Source organism: Elephantulus edwardii, unplaced genomic scaffold (genome assembly GCF_000299155.1).
Source record: "Elephantulus edwardii isolate Elephantulus edwardi_28Jun2011 unplaced genomic scaffold, EleEdw1.0 scaffold00031, whole genome shotgun sequence".
In the NCBI taxonomy this organism is placed as follows: Eukaryota; Metazoa; Chordata; class Mammalia; order Macroscelidea; family Macroscelididae; genus Elephantulus; species Elephantulus edwardii.
In genome coordinates, this window is record NW_006399781.1 from 12,203,953 (window position 1) to 12,213,427 (window position 9,475).

The following is a 9,475-nucleotide window of genomic DNA, read 5'->3' on the forward strand; positions in this document are numbered from 1 at the left end:
TGTCTCCCATGAGCAATCAGGTTTCATCCTCTTCAATACAAGACCTGCTAGTTCTCTTGGCTGTCCATGGTATGTTCAATACTTTTCTCCAGCACCACAACTCAACGGCATCATTTCTTCTTCTACTATGGTTAATCATTTTCTTGGTCTCAGATGCATAGCAAGCCATTGAGAAGACCATGGCCTGGATCAGGCACATCTTGGATACATGCTGGTTATTTAAAAAAAATAGAAGCTGAACATTTTGATGGGAGTCAGGACCACGTTGTCAGGTGTGGGCAGGTTGACTCTGACTCTTAGTGACCCTGTCAACAGAACAAAAAACATTGCCTTATCTTGTGACATCTTTACTATTGGGGTGGTGCTTAAACCCATCATTTACGTACTGTGACAATCCATCTTGTGAAGGTTCTCCTCTTTTGCATGGACCCTCTACTTTATGAAGTCATCTCTGATGGCCCAGTCATAAGAACTTGCACTCTCAACCCTAGGACATATGTTTCAAATCCATCAGCTACTCCATGGAAGAAAGATAGGCAATCTCCTCAAGTGTAATTTAAAGCTTCTGAAAACTCGCTAGAGGGTCAGCTATGAATCAGTTCTGACATGACAACACAGAACAACCACAACTCCTTTACGATGTCTTTCTCTTTCTTCATAACATGCCCCAGTGGAGGTGAGACAATTCTCACCATCACTCCTTCAAAGGAGCATTCTGGTTGTATTTTTTTCTGGGACAGATTTGTTTGATCTTTTGGCAGTCTACAGTAAGTATATTCAGTCCTCTTCATCAACACCACAGTTCAAGGGACCAATTCTTCTTTTGTCTTTCTTATTTATTGTCCAACTTTCACGTGTATGCGGTGGTGTTTTTAGATGCCCTGGAGTCACCTATGACTCATAGTGACCTATGATGAACAGATCTGAACCTTGCCCTAGCTTGTTCCATCTTCACCTACCTCTACACCTTCTCTGTTACTCTCAAGTCCATTGCGGCAGCCACTATACCATCCAACTCCTTGAGAACTTTCCGCTAACTTTTTTTCTTCCCCAGCAAGATTCCAGATAATACCCAAAGTATGTGAGACAAAGTTTCAACATGCTTGCCTCTAAGGAGCACCCTGGTTTCACTCCCTCCAAGACAAATTCATTTGCCCTTTCGGTAGTCACTGACCTAGTAAACACTCATCACCAACACCAAAATTCAAAGACATGGATTTTTTTTCCCTTCAGTCTTTCATACTCTTTTTTCAACTTTCAGGTAATAAGGAAGTAATTTAAAATGCCATGGTTTCAATCAGATGTACCTTGGTGCTTAAACTGACATCCTCCCTCCTCAGTGCTTTAAAGAGGTCCTTCACAGGAGATTTCTCCCAACATATTGAATAGGTATGGAGAAAGGTTATAATTTTGACACACGTCTAGTGTGACACTAGCTGGGAGTGTATCTCATTCCTGTGGGCTTGTTCCAGCCCAGTACTCTTTCATCCTTGGTAACTTTCAAGTATTGGTTGCCTTCTTCACTGAGCTGTTCTAAGATGGTACTATGTGGGAACTCTCAAATATTTTTCCTGTATTTTCCCCCCACCACACTGTCTTTTTACCATTTTAGTTGGAGTTCCTCCATATTGAAACAGGGGTTGAGAGTGATCAGGATTTTGCTATTTCATCTGTTTCCCTTTATGCTACTTCTCGGGAAGGTGGGGGTGAGGTTATGATCCATGTTAATTCCCTTGACAACTCTTTCTCAACTTTTGGGGCATGAAGCCTCATTCCTTATTTGTGTTGGTAGATTTTTAAAAATGTCTTTCATTTGCTTTCATTTTCAAAGGATATCTTCCTTGGATGTAGAATTCGGGTTTGATAGGGTTTTTGTTGTTATTTGTTTGTATGTTGTTATTTTCAAGCATTTAAAATATATTATTTCATTATATTTTGGTCTGCATATTTTATAATAAAGACTCAATAGTGATTCAAATAGCTCTTCCTCTAAGTGGGAGGCACTATTTCTCTCCTGTTACTTTGAAGATTTTCTTCTTATTTTAGTTTTCAGTAGGCTTGACTCTAGGTGTGTCTCTATTCACATTTGTCCTGCTGAGATTTCACTAAATTCCTTGAAACTATAAAACTGAGGGACATTTAAGTCATTGTTGTTTCCATTTCTCTCTCTCTCTCTCTCTCTCTCTCTCTTATTGTCCCATATTCTCTCTCTCTCAATTTTCTCTTTATTCCATTCTGTAATTCAGATTACATGTATTTTAGATATTTTTACAATATTCTATAGGGCCTTGAGAATGGGCTTATTTTTAAGGTTTTTTTCCTTCTATTCTTGATTTTAGACAATGTCTGTTCATTTGCCTTCAAGTTCACAGTTATTAGGTGCTGTCGAATTGAGTATGACTCTATGAAGTAGTAGTGACTCTATGAACAAAAGGTATGAACCTAGTTCTGTCCTGTGCCATCCTCACACTCCTTGACACACAAGAGCCCACTGCAGCAGTCACATTGTCAATCCACATGGTTGAGGATGTTCCTCTCCTTCGCTGACCCTCCACCCTTCCAAACATCATGTCCTTCTCCAAGGAATAGCACCTCCTAGCAGCATGTCCAAAAATAAACGAGGCTTCATCATTCTTGCTTCCAAAGAGCACTCTGGCTATACCCTACCAAGACATAACTGTTTGATCTCTTGATCATCCATAGGATATTCTGTGCTCTTCTTCAGCACCACAACTCAAAGACGCCAATTCCTTTTCTGTCATCCTTATTCATTAGCCAGCTCTCAGGCACATAGCAAGTGATCAGAAAGACCACGGCCTGAATAAGATGTACTTTCGTCCTCAAACTGACATCATTACTCCTCAATAATTTGGAGAGATCATAATTGAAGGTTTTCCCGGTGTATATGCCTCTTTATTTCCTGACTGCGCATACCAAGGGTGTTGATTGTGGATCCAAGCAAGATGAAATTGTTGACAGTTTCAATCTCCTCTCCATCCATCATGACGTTGCCTATCAGTCCAGTAAGAATCTTTGTTTTCTTGATATTGAGACTCAATCCATACTGAAGGCTGCATTCCTTGATCTTCTGCAACAAGTGCTTAAATTTCTCCTTTTTTCAGCAAGCATGATTGTGTCATCTGTATAACACAAATTATTAATGAGTCTCCCTCCAATCCTGATGCCACACTCCTCTTCATAGAGTTCAGCTTCTCGGATAATTTGCTCAGCATATAGATTGAGTAGGTATGGAGAGAAAAGACAATCCTGATGCACTTATTTCTCAACTTTAAACCATGCAGTGTTCCCCTGCTGTTTCCACACAACAGCCTCCTGATCCAGGTATAGGTTCCTCATCAGCACAATTAAGTGCTTTTGGACTTCCATTCTTCTAATGTCACCCACAACTTGTCGTGATCCACACAGTCAAATGCCTTTGCATTGTCAATAAAGCACAAATAGAGACATTCTTCTGGTATTCCTTACTTTCAGCCATGATCCATCTGACATCAGCAATGATATGTGTAGTGCCACGGCCTCTTCTAAATCTTACTTGAACTTCAGGAAGTTTCCTATCTTTGTACTGTTCTAGACATTTTAAAATGATCGTCAACAGTATTTTGCTTGCATATGATATTAATGATATTGTTCTATAGTTTCCACATTCTGTTGGATCACCTTTCTTGGGAATGGGAACAAATATGGACCTCTTCCAATCCATTGGCCAGATAGCTGTCCTCCAAATTTTCTGGCATAGATTAGTGAGCACATCCAGGCCTGCATCTGTCTCCAGCTAAGAGCAGTTGGATTCTGGAGGGTAAGTTGTTTTGATTTACTTGAAAATTGGGTGTAAATGGTTTGGGGGCTTTGATTTTGTTAACAATCAAGTGAAGCTGATTGTCTGGTGTGTTTAATTAACAATCAGCTGTGGGCTGAAAGCCTCTTTTTTAAGCAATCTGGACCTGTTAGGTGGGCCTATGTATTGAAAAGTCAGTGCAAGCCCAAGGGCCTGTGGCCCTCAGGCCTGGTATTAATTATGTTTGGGGAGAACATTGTTCTAAGTGACATAGCACTTGTCTGTTGGTTTGCTGTACTGAGATAACTAGTGTGTTGCTGTGATAGGAAAGCTGTGCCACTGGTGTGCCAAATGCCATAAAGGTTACCAATGGTGGGCAAATTTGGGTGGAGTTCCCTGATTAAGACAGACTAAGAAGTAGGGTGGGCAATCTACTTCCTAAATAACAGGCCTTTGAAAACCCTCTGAACACTAAAGGAATGAGGATAGTTATAGTAGTGTAGTGGTAGAGCTCATACTGGAAGTCAGTTGAAATGAGAAAAAAAAACAATACAGGCATAATTTAATAATTAGAACATGGAATGTATACATAGCTTGAATGTTGGAAAACTGAAAATTGTTAAAATGAAATTAAAAGCATAAATATCTACATATTAGATATTAGTGAGATGTGATGGACCAGCTCTGGCTACTCTGAATCAGATAATCATATTGTATACTATGGAAGGAATAAAAACAGAGGAAGAATGGTGTCACATTCATAGTAAAAAAAAGTCAATTTCAAGTTTTATCCAGAAATACAATGTTGTGAGTGATAGGATAATATCTATATGCACACAAGTAAGATCTGTTAACATGACTATTATTCAAATATATGCTCCTATATCTGGAGCCAAAGAGGAAGAAATTGAGAATTTTTACCAAATATTATAGTCTAAAATTGACCAAACATGTAATCAGTCTGCATCAATAATAATTGGTGACTGGAATGCAAAAAAGGAAAACAGTGAAGATGGAATAGTGGTTGGAAAATATGGGTTTGGTGATAGAAATGAGATTGAAAATAGACTGACTGAATTTTGTATTCATAATGATTTATTCATTGCACATACCTTTTGAAAAAGACACAAATGATGACTTTATACATGAATCTCACCTGATGGACTGCATAGGACTGGGACTGACTACATTTGTGTAAATAATCTTTGGAGGTGCTCAGTATCAGCAATCAAAACATGCCAGGGGCCGACTGTGGGTCAGATCATCAATTACTCATATGCAAGCTCAAATTGAGGCCAAAGAAAATTAAAATAGGTCCACAGAAACCAAGATATGATCTTGAATAAATTCCATCTGAATTTTAAAATAATCTGAGGAATAGGTTTGAGGCATTGAACACCAATGATCGAAGACCAGATGCGTTGTGGATACCATCCATGGAGAAAGCAAAAGGTTATTATAAAAACAGAAGAGAAAGAAAAAATTGAAATGGATGTCAGAAGAGACTCTAAAGATTGCACTGGAGCATCAAGAAGCCAAAACTAAAGTATGTCAAAGTGAAAGAGCTGAACAGATGATTTCAAAGGACAGATAGAGAGGACAAAGCAAAGTATTGTAATGGAATGTGCAGAGAGCTGGAATTGCAGAATTGAAAGGGAAGAATTCACTCTACATTTCTCAACCTGTGAGAACTGAAAAACAAATTTAAGCCTCATGTCACAATATTGAAAGACTCTATGGGTAATATACTGAATGATCCAGAAAGCATCAAAAGAAGATGGAAGGAATACACAAAGTCACTGTACCAGAAAGAACTGGTTGATACTGAAAAATTTCAGGAAGTACCATATTTGCAGGGGTCAATGATAATGAAAAAGGAAGTGGAAGCTGTATTTAAGGGATCGGCAAAAAATAAGGCCCCAGGAATCGATGGGATACAATTGACTTGTTTCAATTAACAGATGCAGCCTTCTTTCAAGTTCACAATATTTCCTTTTTGGGTGCTCACTTTCAACAAGTGAATTTCAATTTTGTTGCATTGAGATTTTTTTTTTTATCCCCACACCTACTTTAATTTTTTCTTTTCTTTTTAAAATTAGTTTATATACAATGTTATTTTTCTTGTACATGTTGTTTGATGCTTAATGAGAGATTTTGTATTGTGTTATTCTTGGGCTAAGAAGCAGTCGTCAGAACAGAGCAAGGAAACACTGCATGGTTTAGAATTGGGAAGGGTGTGTGCCAGGGATGTGTTCTGTCTCCATACCTTTTCAACCTATATGCAGATTATCCAGGAGGCAGGGCTGTATGAGGAGAAGTGTGGCATCAGGATTCGTGGAAGATTCATCAACAATCTGCATTATGCAGATGACACAGCCCTGCTTGCTGAAACTGAAGAGGACCTGAAGTGCTTGTTGCAGAAATCAAAGACTGCAGCCTCCAACATGGATTGAGGCTCAATATCAAGAAGACAAAGATTCTCACCACTGGGCCAATTGGCAGCATCAGAATGGTGAAAAGATTGAGATTATTCACAGCTTTAGTTTGCTTGGCTCTACAGTCAACACTCTTGGCATCAGCAGTCAGGAAATTAAAAGATGTATTGTGATAAGGAAGTCTGCTGTTAGGGACCTCTCCGAAGTACTGAAGAGCAATGGTGTCACTCTGGAGACTAACATGTGCCTGATACAGGCCACGGTCTTTGCAATCATTTGCTATGCATCAGAAAGCTGGACAATGACTAGGGAGGATAGCAGGAGAATTGATGTCTTTGAGCTGTGGTGATGGAGATTATTGAATGTATCATAGACTGCTAAGCAAATGAACAGGTTGACCTATAGAGGGTTAAACCAGGCTGCTCCTTGGAGGCAAGGATTCTGAGGCTTCATCTAACATACTTTGGACATGTTGAAAGGAGGGATCAGTCCTTGGAGAGGGACATCATGCTTGGGAAGGTGGAGGGACAGCACAGGAGAAGAAGACCCTCTATGAGGTGGATTGATTCAGTGACTGGGGTAATCAGGGTGGGTGTGTCAGAGACAGTGAGATTGGCACAAGAGGGAGCAGGATTCAGGGCTGTTGTACATAGGGTCACTATGAGCCGCAGGCGACTCAAGGGCACATAACAACAACAACAACAACAAGAGAGCCATTTTACCATCTTCTTAGAGAAGTTCTCTTCTGTAAATGTTTCTTAACTTGGACTTTTGCTTTACAATGTATAATATGAGGAGAAATAGTAGCATCCTTGTAGAGTTGTATGAGTTAAATGAGAGATAATGCAGGTAAGTAAAGCTTTTTAGCTCAGGATTTCCCATTGAAAAGATTATTACCAATCCTTCTAGTGTCAGTATCTCATCCCTAACTTAATGCATGATGTGCAGTGAGTTAAAAAATGACTGTTGAGAAGTGGAGAGGGGAAAGAATGTATACAAGAAATGGTGAACCTACAGGAAATTGAGCAAGTGCTTTAAGGCTGGTGTTTCTGACAGGCGCCAGGCATATAACAGACACACCACACCAGCTTGTGGTCAGGTAGCTCTTTCCTCTGACCAGGCCTCTGTTACACAAGATATTCTCTCTAATTCACACAGAGATTCATTGTGCAAGCTACAGCATGAGGTTGGTTCCTCAGAACTAGGGGAAAGGCTTCCTACTCCCAGCTTTTCACAAGTTCCTGGAGGCACCAGGGAATGTTTGGGGATTCTGATGGCTGAGGGAAACTCCCTACACTCATAAGCTTTGGAAGAAATGCCTGGAAACTACCCATGTGCACATAGCAGTGACAGAAACAAAGTAAGGGCCTGGGAATAGGAGAGATTCTCCTCATGTGGCAAACTTGTGGAAGTCTTGTGAGACTTCAAGAGGAATTACTTCTCACACTGAAGCACCAAAGTGCCAACTCTTAGCAGCTAGTTACAGGCTCTAAAACCCATAATGGTATTTACACAGGGCAAAGGAGTGTGGATGTTTAGTCATTAGGAGCAGCCAGAAGGACAGTAATGGGAACAAGGTCCTTGAGCCTGGGAATCTTCTTCACTTGGAAAATCACAATACCTTAAAATCTATAAAAATAATCCATGCTCATTGTAGACAATTTGAATAATGTATATAATTTAAAGAAAAAAGTTTAATGAATCACAATTCTTCTAACTTTTTTATATTTCCATTTAATCTTTTGACATGTAAATACAGTTTTCATTTAATTGATATACCATTATAATCTGAGAATATTTGCTATTAAAATTATTAAAAATAACTTATTTAATGGATTCCTTAAAAATTATTTTATTATTTCACTAGATAAGGACACCACCAAAACAGAAAACTATAGGCCAATATATCTTATAAATATAGATGCAAAAAACATGAAAAAAAAATTCTGGCCAATAGAATCCAATGATACATTATAGAAATAATTCATCATGACCAAATGGGATTCATAACAGGTATGCAAGGATGATTCAGCATAAGAAAAACAATTAATGTAATTCATCACTTTAACAGAGCAAAGAATCACATAATGCTATCAGTTGATGCAGAAAAAAAGCCTTTGACAAAATCCAACACCCTTTCCTTATTAAAACACTCAACAAAATAGTATTAGAGGGAAATTTCTTTCTTTCTTTCTTTAAACAGAAAGTCAGAGATACTTTATTTCACTTCTAAATCCAAAAACTAGGCATAGCAGAGTTGTAAAAATGGAATTCCGCTTAGTCTGATTGACACAAATATTAACGTTTAATCCTGTTTTCAAAGTCCAAGAATGAAAACTTTCAATTAAACACTAAGCAAGCCACATGTTTGGGTAATATTTCTTAAAAAGTCTTAAAAGAAAAAAAAATATGATACAGGACCTAAGTTTTCAGTGGCATATATGCTATTAGCATGTTCTGAAATCTAGATGGTCACATGAGTCCTGAATTACTTTTAATTAAAAACAAACAAAACAACCCACAAACTACTGAGCTTTTATACTTTCTCTATGCCACTATAGCTTTCTTCCACCTCATTTTAATGTTGATCTTCACTTTATGCCGTTTTCAGTATTCTTCAAAAAAATCTTCGAACAGTAGTCCTCTGTCTGATCTGAGGTCTTATCAGATCAGTTTTAACTGGACTGTCACCTTCAGATTTAATGTCTTCACTGGTCCCATTGACCTCATTCTTAGTATCACTTTCCTTCGAGTCTGTGTTTGTGTCTTCGCTTTGCTGTTCTCCACTACTGGACTTCACACTACTTTTTTTTTTATCATCAGATCCCTTCTTTTCTTTCTCCTTGGATTTCCTTTCTTGTTCTCTGTCTTGACTTTTGCTCCTGTGCTTATATGACTTTCGATCCCGACTTTTTGATCTTCTCCGATCCCGACTACGTGATCTATGTTTTCTTTCAGATCTATCATGGCTTCTGCTTCTTCATCGATCTCTACTTCGCCTTCTTTCTCGACTCCATGATCGCTTATGATCCCAAGACCTGCTGCATCTTCAGTTAGAAGTCCGGCTCAGTCACAAAGGGACAAATGCTATATGGTGCCACTGTTGTAGAATGAGGCTGGCATTGGGGTGGGGTAAGACTGAGAAAAGCTGGATGAAATATGTTTACGGCATTGAAGTCTATGGGGGAGAGAATAGTCTAAAAGTATTATATTTTAGGGCATTAGTTTTATCGTAGGAGTATGC

At 38.7% G+C, this 9,475-nt stretch overlaps 1 pseudogene; it reads right to left on the bottom strand.

Moving 5' to 3' along the window:
* Window positions 1-8,848: 8,848 nt before the first annotated feature.
* The window catches only part of LOC102850116, a 1,756-nt pseudogene continuing 1,129 nt past the window's right edge, over window positions 8,849-9,475 (bottom strand).